The 14,095-nt window shown below is 40.1% G+C and overlaps 1 long non-coding RNA gene across 2 annotated transcripts in view; it reads right to left on the reverse strand.

Moving 5' to 3' along the window:
- Positions 1-1,817: 1,817 nt before the first annotated feature.
- The window catches only part of LOC112653749 (uncharacterized), a 68,304-nt gene continuing 56,026 nt past the window's right edge, over positions 1,818-14,095 (reverse strand). The window contains exon 5 of one of the 2 annotated variants that reach the window (XR_007409976.1): positions 1,818-1,846. This is a non-coding gene — a long non-coding RNA (uncharacterized LOC112653749). Of the gene's footprint in view, positions 1,847-13,544; positions 13,574-14,095 lie in introns of those variants that run through there. The other variant, XR_004814666.2, reaches the window with a different exon arrangement.

The raw sequence follows: 14,095 nt of genomic DNA on the forward strand, positions 1-14,095 counted from the left end.
TGTTTACAGACAAATCCAGCTTAGTTATTTGAACCAGGCATCTCTTGCAAAACAGTCTACATCATTGTAGATAGACCACAAAATACCTTCTAGGCAAATGCTCCCCCACAATCTGTCACCATGGCAATGCGATATCAGTGTTCCATGGATGGAAAGGGAGGGATAGAGGGACTTCCCAAATATTCTTGTTACCTTCAACAGAACACTGACATGACCGTGTGTGTGTGTGTGTGTGTGTGTGTGTGTGTGTGTAAATATTATATCTCAATATTAACCTATAGCCAAAATATGCCAGAAACATTTCCATAAAACCATGTGATCTTTGTGGATGCAGTTCTTATAAATCTGCAGACACATGTGGTTCAATCAGAACACTCCATTCAAAGAAAAATAGCACAACAATCAAAATTGTTACAAAATACTTCAAACCCACTGTAATCCACCCAAGCATCAATATTCCTCTGCTTTTCTCTGCTTTTCCCTCACCTGCATCTGCTACCAAGAGTGAGTTTTTCAAATGGCCCAAATCTTTCTCCCCCATATAGCCACTATCACCTCTGTCACAGATGTCACTAACGTAGATTGACCTAAATTTCTCTCAGCCAACGATAATCTCCCCCTCTCTTTGGGAGTACGGAGAAAAGAAGCTGGAAAATGGAGGAGAATGATATATGCAAGCAGTTTTCCCATAACAAAATGTTAATATTTAAATAAATGAAAAAAAATATTTAAATAAACGTAATACGGGCAGCCCCGGTGGCTCAGTGGTTTAGCGCCACCTTCAGCCCAGGGTGTGATCCTGGAGACCCGGGATGGAGTCCCACGTGGGGCTCCCTGCATGAAGACTGCTTCTCCCTCTACCTGTGTCTCTGCCTCTGTGTGTGTGTGTCTTGTGAATAAATAAATAAAATCTTAAAAATAAATAAAGAAATGAATGAATAGATGAATAAATAAATAAATATATGTAATACAAAATTTGTACATTTTTACTTTAGTCAACTTTCTATCTTGAGGAACATAAAATCAAACTAGCTCAGGAAAAATGGGGGACGGGGTTACTGCAAGGAAATAATAGGCATCCTTTGAGCATCCAAAGTCAGAAAACTAAATATATCAGGGCCTCTCTGGAAATTGTAAATTTAAAAACTGAGTCTTCCCTTTCTGTTTCTCAGGGGCCTGTCTCTATCTCTGTTTACGTGCTCTGTCCTCTTTGTTCTCTTCCTAAGCTTCTCTGTTTATTCATCTTATACATGACCTATAATAGGGACCTCAGCGTCTATTCTGTTAGCCTGGGTCTCCTAGTCAAACCTCCTTCTCTGTGTCTTAGCTCAACATCCCAACAGAAAGAGTCTAATTAGCTACTCATAAAACAAGCATATCACATTCTGTTTCCAACGTTACCTGAGCCTTGCATTGCTCTCTGTCATATTTTTGGGCATATATGGAAATCAAAAGAAAATATATGTTGCCTTTACTAGTGAGCAAAGTATCTTTTTTATAATGTTTAATTTAACAGTGGTGACTAAATCCCACTCTTTTAAACCTTTTACATAAACACAAACACACACACACACACACACACACACATACATCTACGCCATATATTAGAAAACCTTCCAGGGAAAATTTCCAGCTAATACTATCACAAAACATTCAAACACAATCTGCTTTCATTAAAAATACAGTAATTACTCATTTTCACATACCTCAGGAAACTTTTCAAATTTTTGGAGTAAGAAAGGTTGCTTTTCTCGCCTGAACCCCGTTTCTCCACATTCTCTTAAAACAACTTGTGTCAGAAAATACTTTTAATCTTCTTTTTATTAAATCCTTACTGATATTTTTTCTGTAGAAAAACCAAGAGATATCATTCAGTCTGTAGTTAAAGAAGCCCACTTGTGCATTCCTATCAGAGGTTTTAAACTAAGAGGATTTCATCAAAATCTATCATAGAGTCTCTCCGTTAGCAACATACCAAGAGAAATGAAGTGTCTCAAAATTATCTCCTCTTGAGTACCAGTCCGTCTGCTTCCTACCACACACATTTGGCTATATCATCATCTGTTTAAATTCATTAATTGTTTTACTTTTCTTTTGCTAATGGTTATTAATCTGCCTTCAAGATAGGTTAAAGTCATGCAAGCAAATGAACATCTCAAGCAGGAAATCCATTTCACAAGCCTGCTTTATTGTCATGACTTATCTAGTTATTTTTAATAAAATGGTGATTATTTAAAGGACTGGTTAGAAAGAGCCAGTACTTGGTAAAATTAAAAACAGTTCCATTAGTGGTATTAAGCACATATGAGAAATGTGATTTTCTTAGTATTAGATATCTCTAGTTTTAAATATAGATACAGCGAAGGCACAGGTTATAGATCAAGCTTTGTAAAATAACCATTTGCATTAGGATAAGAGAATAAAGCAAGTGGTTGTTTTTACTTTACTGAGTATATCAAGCTTTCGTACATATAAATATCAATTGTTTCACCCTGAAAAAGACAGGTATCATGTGTCCCAAATGTTAAGAAAAACAAAAGAGAGAAAGCTGTCAGTAAAAAGGAAGGACTAGGGAGGTCTGGGTGGCTCAGTGGTAGAGTGTCTGCCTTCAGTTCAGGGCATGATCCCGGGGTCCTGGGATCAGTCCGCATCAGGGCCCCTGCAGACCTGCTTCTCCCTCTGCCTATGTCTCCGTCTCTCTCTCTCTGTATGTCTCTCATGAATAAATAAAGTCTTTAAAAAATAAAAAAGGGTTAAAATGGGGAAAAATGGTAACAATTTTTAAAACCTGATTTACTGAAACTATTCTCATTTTCATTTCTGATTCTCTTATAACCAGAACCTATGATAAGCCACAGGTGTTTTTGCATTGCCACATATCTTCCCCCAAACTCAGTTCTAGATCTCTTTCTTTCCCTCTTCTGTAGCTATGCTTCATTCAGTTCCATGGAATTCACCTGCTTCCATGGCTTAAAGCCATGGCTATGTCTCCCCACCGCTTCTCGAAGCATTGCCAGGACAGTTCTGCTTGGAATTCATGTCAACACATCAAAAGGCACTCTTGTTGCCTTCTATTCCAAACAGTCTAACCTCATCTCAATTTTCCTAGAATCACCATATTATGTCTACTAGTTTGGATTCTTGAAATTAATTTTCGTCTACTTATCCGTCTTGTCTACAGATCAGTTTCCAGACTAGAGTTTCAGCAGTGTGATTGTTCTTAACCCCTTTTCCTTTTCAGTAGTCAGTCAGCATCATAGTCCCAGCTACTGTTTTAGTTATCCTAAACTACTTAAGCTGCTACCTCAGGCCTAACTCCTGACTCCCAAGGGACTGCCATCAATGGATTAGGACTTTATTAAAAGATGCTCAAAGTCACATACATGATAGTTCTTGTAGAAGGATGTTTTCTTCCTGAGTTTTTGTCAGGCTCCTGGGCTTTTCTCTGCCTGTGATTATGGCGTGATCCACTGTTTCCTCTTCCAGAATATCCAGAAAATTTGCATTTCCAAACTCCTTCACAGCTGGTTTGAGACCATTTGGCTGAGTTCCAGCCAGTGGTAAATGGGAATTACATAGTTATTTTCTACAGTCTTAAAACATCCCATATGATACCTCATATGTTTCTATGTCATACTGGCAGTCACCTGTCCCAGAAGATACAGCAAACAGATGGAGGAGAGCCACCCTAACTCCATTAGACTATAGTAGAATAAAGAAATGAATGTATATAATGTTCAGCTCCTGAAATTCAGGGGTTTCTTGTTACAGCAAGTGGCATTGTGACCCACCATTTCATTCTACCTCCCAATACAGGCCCTTTGGTGAGATGGCCAAAGACTTTGGGAACAAAGGTCATACTTTCTAATCTATGTTCATTCTTAATGAGGACAAAACTGGAGAAAAAACAGCATCAAAATGGGATCCACAGCAAGAAATCATAGGGATATGTGATACAGTCGCATACTGCAAAGCAATACAAGGACTGGCTGCAGGCATCCTATAAACATTTCACCATTTCTAGCCTACAAGGACCAAGAAACTCTCCCCAGACCCCTCCCATCTTATAACTGAAATAAATGTCGAAACTCTATCCCTTCATAGCCTATCTTGTTCTCTTCTAATTCCCCTCCAGACTGTCTCATTGGTTTGGACTCTTTGTCTTGCTCTGGATTTCAGCTTATTCCAGAAACCTCCTTTTAGATCTTCTTGGGACTCCAGGCTCTATAGGGCCAGCCTTGCTCCACAGCCAGCTCAGGATCTGTGAACTCCAACCCGGCCCTCGAGATCCAGGGCAAGCCCCCACTTGTTAGTTCTGAAGCATTTCAGTCTCACTCAGGACCCTTAACTGCCCACATGTCTGTAAATAGCCCCATCATTAAACCATCTTCAAAATATGATTCAAATTTCTGTTTTCTAGGAATTGCAAAAGGAAGAAAGAGGAAGGAAGGAAAGGAAGGAAGGAAGGAAGGAAGGAAGGAAGAAGGAAGGAAGGAAGGAAGGAAGGAAGGAGAGAGAAGAAAGAGGAAGAAGGAAGGAAGAAAAGAAAGAAAGAAAGAAGAAAAGAAAGAAGAAGAAAAGAAGGAAGGAAGGAAGGAAGGAAGGAAGGAAGGGAAGGAAAGGAAGGAAGGAAGGAAGAGGAAGGAAGGAAGGAAGGAAGAAAGAAGAAAGAAAGAAAGAAAGAAAGAAAGAAAGAAAGAAAAGAAAGAAAGAAAAGAAAGAAAAGAAAGAAGAAAAGAAGAAAAGAAAGGGCAACAGAAGCATTATAGTCTTTGTAGATTTGGCATATAAATCTGGAGACATGTGTGGTCCAATCACAACACCCCATTCAAGACAAAACAGCACAAATGCCAAAATGACTAAAATAAGTAGTTTTTTTTTAATTTATTTTTATTGGTGTTCAATTTACTAACATACAGAATAACACAGTGCCCGTCACCCATTCACTCCCACCCACCCTCTTCCCTTCTACCACCCTAGTTCGTTTCCCAGAGTTGCTGATCTTTACGTTCTGTCTCCCTTTCTGATATTTCCCACATTTCTTCTCCCTTCCCTTATATTCCCTTCTCACTTTTTATATTCCCCAAGATGAGACCATATAATTTTTGTCCTTCTCCGATGACTTACTTCACTCAGCATAATACCCTTCAGTTCCATCACGTTGAAGCAAATGGTGGGTATTTGTCATTTCTAATAGCTGAGTAATATTCCATTGTATACATAGACCACATCTTCTTTATCATTCATCTTTCGATGGACACCGAGGCTCCTTCCACAGTTTGGCTATCTGTGCCATTGCTCTAGAAAACATCGGGTGCAGGTGTCGCGTTTCATTGCATTTGTATCTTTGGGGTAAATCCCCAACAGTACAGTGCTGGTCGTAGAGATCTATTTTAACTGTTTGAGGAACCTCCACAGTTTTCCAGGATGTTGCACCAGTTCACATTCCCACCAACAGTGTAAGAGGGTTCCCTTTTCTCCGCATCCTCTCCAACATTTGTGGTTTCCTGCCTTCTTAATTTTCCCCATTCTCACTGGTGTGAGTGGGGATCTCATTGTAGTTTTGATTTGTATTTCCTGATGCAGTGATGCAGAACATTTTCTCATATGCATGTTGGCCATGTCTATTCTTCCTCTGTGAATTTCTGTTCATGTCTTTTGCCCATTTCATGATTGGATTGTTTGTTTCTTTGGTGTTGAGTTTAATAAGTTTTTTATAGATCTTGGAAACACCCTTTATCTGATATTCATTTGCAAATATCTTCTCCCATTCTGTAGGTTGTCTTTGAGTTTTGTTGACTGTATCCTTTGCTGTGCACAGCTTCTTATCTTGATAAGTCCCAATAGTTCATTTTTGCTTTTGTTTCTTTTGTCTTCGTGGATGCTATCTTGCAAAGAAGTTACTATGGCCGAGTTCAAAAGGGTGTTGCCTGTGTTCTTCTCTAGGATTTTGATGGAATCTTGTCTCACATTTAGATCTTTCATCCATTTTGAGTTTATCTTTGTGTATGGTGCAAGAGAGGTTCAGTTTCATTCTTCTGCATGTGGATGTCCAATTTTCCCAGCACCATTTATTGAAGAGACTGTCTTTCTTCAATGGATGGTCTTTCCTCCTTTTCGAATATTAGTTGCCCATAAAGTTCAGGGTCCATCTAGTTCTCTATTCTGTTCCACTGATCTATGTGTCTGTTTGTGCCAGTACCACACTGTCTTGATGACCACAGCTTTGAAGTACACTGAAATCTGGCATTGTGCGTACTAGATGGTTTCTTTTTAATTCCCCTGGCTATTCGGGTCTTTTCTGATTCCACACAAATCTTAAAATAATTTGTTCTAACTCTCTGAAGAAAGTCCAGGTATTTTGATGGGATTGCATTAAACGTGTATTGCCTGGAACATTGACATTTTCACAATATTAATTCTGAATCCATGAGCATGGACATATTTTCCATCTCTTTGTGTCTTCCTCAATTTCTTTCAGAAGTGTTCTATAGTTTTGAGGGTATAGATCCTTACATCTTTGGTTAGGTTTATTCCTAGGTATCTTATGCTTTGGTGCACATTGTAAATGGGACTGACTCCTTAATTTCTCTTTCTTCAGTCTCATTGTTAGTGTTAAATGCCACTGACTTCTGGGCATTGATTTTTTATCCTGCCACGCTACCGAATTGCTGTATGAGTTCTAGCATCTTGGGTGGAACTTTGGGTTTTCTATGTAGAGTATCATGTCATCGGAAGAGGGAGAGTTTGACTTTTTTGCCAATTTGAATGCCTTTAATGTCTTTTTGTTGTCTGATTGCTGAGGCTAGGACTTCCAGTACTATGTTGAACAGCAGTGGTGAGTGGACATCCCTGTCTTGTTCCTGATCTTAGGAAAAGCTCCCAGTGCTTCCCCATTGAGAATGATATTTGCTGTGGGCTTTTCATAGATGGCTTTTAAGATGTAGGAATTGTTCCCTCTATCCCTACACTCTGAAGAGTTTGATCAGGAATGGATGCTGTATTTTGTCAAATGCTTTCTCTGCATCCAATGAGAGGATCATATGGTTCTTGGTTTTTCTCTTGCTGATATGATGAATCACATTGATTGTTTTACGGGTGTTGAACCAGCCTTGTGTCCCAGGGATAAATCCTACTTGGTCATGTTGAATAATTTTCAATTACTGTTGGATCCTATTGCCCAGTATCTTGTTGAAATTTTTGCATCCATGTTCATCAGGGATATTGGTTGTAATTCTCCTTTTTGGCGGGTCTTTGTCTGGTTTTGGTAAGGTGATCCTTCGTAGAAGCAGATGGAAGTACTCCATCTCTTTCTATCTTTCCAAACAGCTTTAGAGAGTATATGATTTCTTCTTTAACGTTTGATAAAATTCCCTGGGAAGCATCTGGCCCTGGACTCTTGTGTCTTGGGAGGTTTTGATGCTGCTTCAATTTCCTCCTGGTTATTGGCCTGTTCAGGTTTTCTATTTCTTCCTGTTCCAGTTTTGGTAGTTTTGCCTTTCCAGGAATGCGTCCATTTCTTCTAGATCTTGCCTAATTTATTGTATAGTTTCATAATATTTTTAAAATCGTTTGTATTTCCTTGGTGTTGGTAGTGATCTCTCCTTTCTCATTCTTGTTATTAATTGGAGTCTTCTCTCTCTCTTTTTAATAAGGCTGGCTAATGGTTTATCTATCTTATTATTCTTTCAAGAACCAACTCCTGGTTCTGTTGATCTGTTCCACATTCTTCTGGTCTCGATTTCGTTGAGTTCTGCTCGAATCTTTATTAACTCCCTTCTTCTCTTGGGTGTAGGATCTATTTGCTGTTTTTTCTCTAGCTCCTTTATGTGTAAGGTTAGCTTTTTGTTTGAGTTCTTTCCAGTTTTTGAATGGATGCTTGTATTGCGATGTATTTCCCCCTTAGGACTGCTTTTGCTGCATCCCAAAGATTTTGACACGTTGTATCTTCATTCTCATTAGTTTCCATGAATCTTTTTAATTCTTCCTTAATTTCCTGGTTATTCTTTATCTTTTAGCAGGATGGTCCTTAACTCTCCACGTGTTGAGTCTTCAACTTTTGTTTGATTGTGTTCTAATTTCAAGGCATTATTGCTAAAAAGCAGGGGTCCAATCAAGTATCGGTTCAGACCGATTTGTGACCCAATATGTGGTCTATTCTGGAGAAAGTTCCATGTGCGCTTGAGAGAATGTGTTATCAGTTGAGTTTGGATGTAAGTTCTGTAGATATCTGTGAAATCCATCTGGTCCAGTGTATCATTTAAAGCTCTCGTTTCTTTGGAGATGTTGTGCTTAGAAGACCTATCGAGTATAGAAAGCTAGATTGAAGTCACCAGTATAAGTGTATTATTATGGTATTTCTTCACTTTGGTTAATAATTGATTTATATTTGAGCTCCACATTCGGAGCATATATTTGAGGATTTTAAGTCCTCTTGTTGAATAGATCCTTTAAGTATGATATAGTGTCCCTCTTCATCTCTCACTACAGTCTTTGGGGTAAATTTTAGTTTATCTGATATAAGGATGGCTACCCTGCTTTCTTTGAGGACCATTCGATGGTAAATGGTTCTCCAACCTTTTATTTTCAGGCTGTAGTGTTCTTCTGTCTAAAATGAGTCTCTTGTGAGACAGCAAATAGATGGGTCCTGCTTTTTTATCCAGTCTGAAACCCTGCGCCTTTTGATGGGGTCATTAAGCCCGTTCACATTCAGAGTTACTATTGAGAGATATGAGTTTAGTGTCATCATGATATCTATTCAGTCTTTGTTTTGTGGACTGTTCCACTGAACTTCTTCTTAAAGGGAAAGAGTCTCCCTTAAATTTCTTGCAGAGCTGGTTTGGAGGTCACATATTCTTTTGATTTGCTGCCTGTCTTGGAAGCTCTTTATCTCTCCTTCCATTTTGAATGAGAGCCTTGCTGGATAAAGTATTCTTGGTTGCATGTTCTTCTCATTTAGGACCCTGAATATATCCTGCCAGCCCTTTCTGGCCTGCCAGGTCTCTGTGGAGAGGTCTGCTGTTACCCTAATACTCCTCCCCATAAAAGTCAGGGATTTCTTGTCTCTTGCTGCTTTAAGGATCTTCTCCTTATCTTTGGAATTTGCAAGCTTCACAATTAAATGTCGAGGTGTTGAACGGTTTTATTGATTTTGGGGGAGATCTCTCTATTTCCTGGATCTGAATGCCTGTTTCCTTCCCAGATTAGGAAAGTTTTCAGCTATAATTTGTTCAAATACATATTCTGGCCCTCTGTCCCTTTGGCGCCTCGGGAACCCCAATTAAACGTAGGTTTTTCTTCCTCAGGCTGTCGTTTATTTCCCTTAATCTATCTTCATGGTCTTTTAATTGTTTGTCTCTTTTTCCTCAGTTTCCCTCTTTGCTATCAATTGTCTTCTAGGTCACTCACTCGTTCTTCCACCTCTTAACCCTCGTCGTTAGGACTTCTAGTTTGGATTGCATCTCATTCAATTGATTTTTAATTTCTGCCTGATTAGCTCTAAATTCGCAGTCTGAAGTCTCTTGAGTCCTTTATCTTTTTTCTAGAGCCACCAGTAGCTGTATAATAGTGCTTCTGAATTGGCTTTCTGACTTGAATTGTAATCCAGATTTTGTAACTCTGTGGGAGAGGACTGTCTGATTCTTTCTTTTGAGGTGAGGTTTTCCTTCTAGTCATTTTGCTCAGTGCAGAGTGGCCAAAAGCAAGTTGTATTGGAAAAAGAAAAGAGAGAGAGAAGAAGGAAAGAAAGAAAGAGAAAAGAAAAGAAGGAAGAGAAAAAAAAACGAAAGAAAAAAAAAGAAAAAAGAGAAAAGAAAAGAAAGGAGAAAAAAAAAGGGGGTGGGGGAAGGAAACAAATCAAAAAGCAAAACAAAACAAAAAAAACAAAAACAAAAACAAAACAAAACAAACAAAAAAAAAAAAAAAACAAAAACAAACAAAAAAAAAGAACCACGGGGAGTATCTTCTGATTCTGTGTATCAAGTCCTTGCTTCTCGAAGTTTCATCTAGCTTGTCTTGGGCTCGTTGTGCTGTCAGGTGTTACATGTTGGTGTGCTTGCTGTAGGGCTCATGGTTTTACCACAGGAGCCAGGAGAACAGCTGGGGGGCAGTCGAAACCGTTCAGCTGCGGCAGGAACTCCGTCTGCAGGGCCTGGAGGCTCGGCGGCCGCTGATCTGCTCTGCCAGGAGCGTCCTCGCTCCTGGGCCCTCGCCTCTGCCTGTCCCGGGAGGCGGGATCCTGGCTGTGTCCCGCCCCCTGTGCTCCGGACCTGCGGTGGTTCGCGCTCCCGGGCCGCGCAGCCTCCGCGGGCGCCGGACCCCTCCGAGCTGCTCCTGGAACCGCGCGCCCCCTCCGCCGGAGCCTCTTCCTCTGCGGAGCCCCGCGGCTGCTCCTGGGGCCGCGCAGCCCCCTCGCGGAGCCGCCGCCCGAGCCCCTCCGAGCTGCTCCGGGTCCGCGGGTCCGCCGTGCGCGCTCAGCCCTTAGGGAGCTCGGCGCACTCTCCTGGGCGCGCAGTTGCTGTTACTGTCCGGGGAGCCGAGGCATCCCCGCCCTCCTGGGTCCTGCTCCAACTCCCTGCGAGCCCCTTTCCCCGGGTGGGCAGGGGGTTGGGAGTGACTGGGTGACGGGCACTGAGAGGGGAACTTGGTGGGATGAGCACTGGGTGTTATGCTATATGTTGGCAAATTGAACTCCAATTAAAAAAAGAAAAAAAAAGAAAGAAAGGAATGTCCCCTCAAAATTAAAAAAATTAAAAAAATAAACAAGAGAAAGAATAAAAACCATATGATCATTTCAATAGATGCAGAAAAAAAAGCATTTGACAGAGTATAACATCTGTTCCTGATAAAAACCCTCAACAGAGTAGATTTAGGGAACATACCTCAACGTCATAAAGGCCATATATGAAAAACCCATAGTGAACATCATACTCAATGGGGAAAACTGGGAGCCTTTCCTTCAGGGAACAGGACAGGTCTACTCTCACCACTTCTACTCAACACAGTACTGGAAATCCTAGCCACAGCAATCGGACAACAAAAAGAAATAAAGTAACACGGCCTTTTGGCAGTTCTTAGAACACCCGAAATGTTTCCTTCCTTGGTTTCTCTTTATGCTCTTCCTTATGCCTGGAAGGATTCTCATCAGTTCTCCAAATGGAAAATTGTTCTCACCCATTTAAACACCATCTTCTCAGATAGGCCTCCTCAAGCCATCTACTACTGAAAGAATTTCCTCCATCTGATGTTCTTTCTGTCTTTAGTAGCACATTTACTTTTACTCAGGTATCTACTTGCCTGTCGCCTTTTTAAATATAATAAGCCTCGTAAAGGCAGGGACCCTGTCTGTCATGTCCACAGCTGTATCTCATTGCTGCCACAAAACCGGTGCTCAATAAATATTTGTTGTCTGAATGAAAAGCAGAGTCCACAGTTCATCCCAGTCACTATCTTGTTCTCTAACCACCTTGACTCATGCCTATACAGTGGGCGAGAGGACATTTCCCAAGGCAAGCATCAAACAAAACCTTAAGATCCTTATTTGCTGCCACATTCCCCCATCTCACAACTCAGCTTCCATTAAATGGTCCCAGACAACAGAGTCCAAACTGGTTCAGCACCTTAAAGATTTCTCTCACCTTCTGCTGTGGTATCAGGCTCTTCTCTGAAAGCCTCTGGAAAGTCAAACTACAATCAACCCACCATCTTCCAGCTAAACTAGCCTCTTTGGACCTGTGGCAGGCATCTTGCTTCTACCCGGTTGCCAAATACTCGTTTCTACTGCTCAGACCAATATCTTTAGTGCCTTCTGTCTGTGTGAGCTCTCCAATTCAGCATTACCCACGGATATCAAATTCCTGATCTTTCTCTTCTCATCCTATAGATTTGTAAAGCCTGGCTCCACACCCACACTCAACCAGAACTCCCAGAATCCGTGCGGGGCCCAGCAATCAAGCATCAGGCTGAATCTGAACAATGTAAGAAGTTCAGACAACCGGTTACTCCTTGTTTTTCTATGGCCTCTTGCTCTCTAGGGATCTCGTTATCATTTGAAAGTCCCATATACAAGTTTTCAATGCGGAAATTCTTTGAGTTTATCTTCTTCTGTCTTCCATTGGTTTTAGTTAGGGGCACAAGTGCTGATCTTAACCAGGTGCAGGATACACGGAAACACTTTATCAGATGGTCTATGCCTTCAACCCTAATTCTATACTGCAAAGTGAAATCTTCCAGTAGAACCCAGGGTCAAGCCCAAATTCTAAATTTACCCTCAGTTTCCTGATCCATGAAGTAACATATAAGCTTAGATGTTCCTCCAAAACCTTCCTAAATTTTGAAAGTGTAATATACAATGTCAAGTCACAGGTGGCTTTCCTTAGTTTCTCTATCTCTGATCTTTCATGTACCCTCTGAAACAGATGCCAGTTCCTTCAGCCACTCGCATGAGATCCAAAGCTCCAGTCTCCCCTTCATATGCTTCCCTCCATCTAATAGCCTTCAACTCCTGCCTGGATCCTTCCTTCTCCTTCTTTCCTCAAAGATGCCTTTGAAGCAGCTTCTCCAAACTGGAATGGTTCACATCCCGAGACTTGTACTCCCCTCCAGAAATCTTTGTACTTGTACTGTACAAATCACCTTTGCCACGGTTGCTCCTTCCTGCTCAGTGGCACGCTCAACTTTCTAGTCAACTAAGATAGTCAGGGAAGGCCAAAGGGTTTCTTTATTACACTTTCCTATTAACATCCAAGGCCAAAGGGTTTCTTTATTAATTGCCTTTCTATTAACATCCAGGCCAGAAAGGAAAAATAAGAAAATTAAGCCATTTAATCTGAAGGCAAAATTATAGATACAAAACATAGATCTATAGATACTACATCTATATCTATGTTTCTAACTCATTATTGGAAGGTATTTCAAAGCACACTTTTTAAATCAGTTTACATAAACGTTCTCAACTGTCTGCTTTCATGTTAACTAACCAAGAACTCTTACACAAGGTTTGGACTCTCAGAATTAGAGCTGGAGTCACTCTTGGGAATGTTAAATACTTGTTAAGTACAAAAGCAAATCATAAAATAACAGTCTGAACAGATCACATTCTGTTTCCAACGTTACCTGAGCCTTGCATTGCTCTCTGTCATATTTTTGGGCATATATGGAAATCAAAAGAAGAAACTATGTTCCTTTACTAGTGAGCAAAGTATCTTTTTATAATGTTTAATTTAACAGTGGTGACTAAATCCCACTCTTTTAAAACCTTTTACATAACACAAACACACACACACACACACACACACACACACACACACATACATACGCGCATATATTAGAAAACCTTCAGGGAAAATTTCCAGCTAATACTATCACAAAACATTCAAACATCAATCTGCTTTCATTAAAAATACAGTAATTCTACTCATTTTTCACATACCTCAGGAAACGTTTCAAATTTGTGGAGTAATGAAAGGTTGCTTTTCTCTCGGCCTGACCCCGTTTCTCTCACATTCTCTTAAAACACTTGTGTCAGAAAATACTTTTTAATCTTCTTTTTATTAAATCCTTACTGATATTTTTTCTGTAGAAAAACCAAGAGATATCATCAGTCTGTAGTTAAAGAAGCCCACTTGTGCATTCCTATCAGAGGTTTTAAACTAAGAGGATTTCAATTCATCAAAATCTATCATGAAAGAGTCTCTCCGTTATGCAACATACCAAGAGAAATGAAGTGTCTCAAAATTATCTCCTCTTGAGTACCAGTCCCGTCTGCTTCCTACCACACACATTTTGGCTATATCATCATCTGTTTAAATTCATTAATTGTTTTACTTTTCTTTTGCTAATGGTTATTAATCTGCCTTCAAGATAGGTTAAAGTCATGCAAGCAAATGAACATCTCAAGGCAGAAATCCATTTCACAAGCCTGCTTTATTGTCATGACTTATCTAGTTATTTTTAATAAAATGGTGATTATTTAAAGGACTGGTTAGAAAGAGCCAAGTACTTTGGTAAAATTAAAAACAGTTCCATTAGTAGGGTATTAAGCACATATGAGAATGTGATTTTTCTTAGTATTAGATATCTCTAGTTTTAATATAGA

This window comes from Canis lupus, chromosome 3 (genome assembly GCF_003254725.2).
Source record: "Canis lupus dingo isolate Sandy chromosome 3, ASM325472v2, whole genome shotgun sequence".
NCBI lineage: Eukaryota > Metazoa > Chordata > Mammalia > Carnivora > Canidae > Canis > Canis lupus.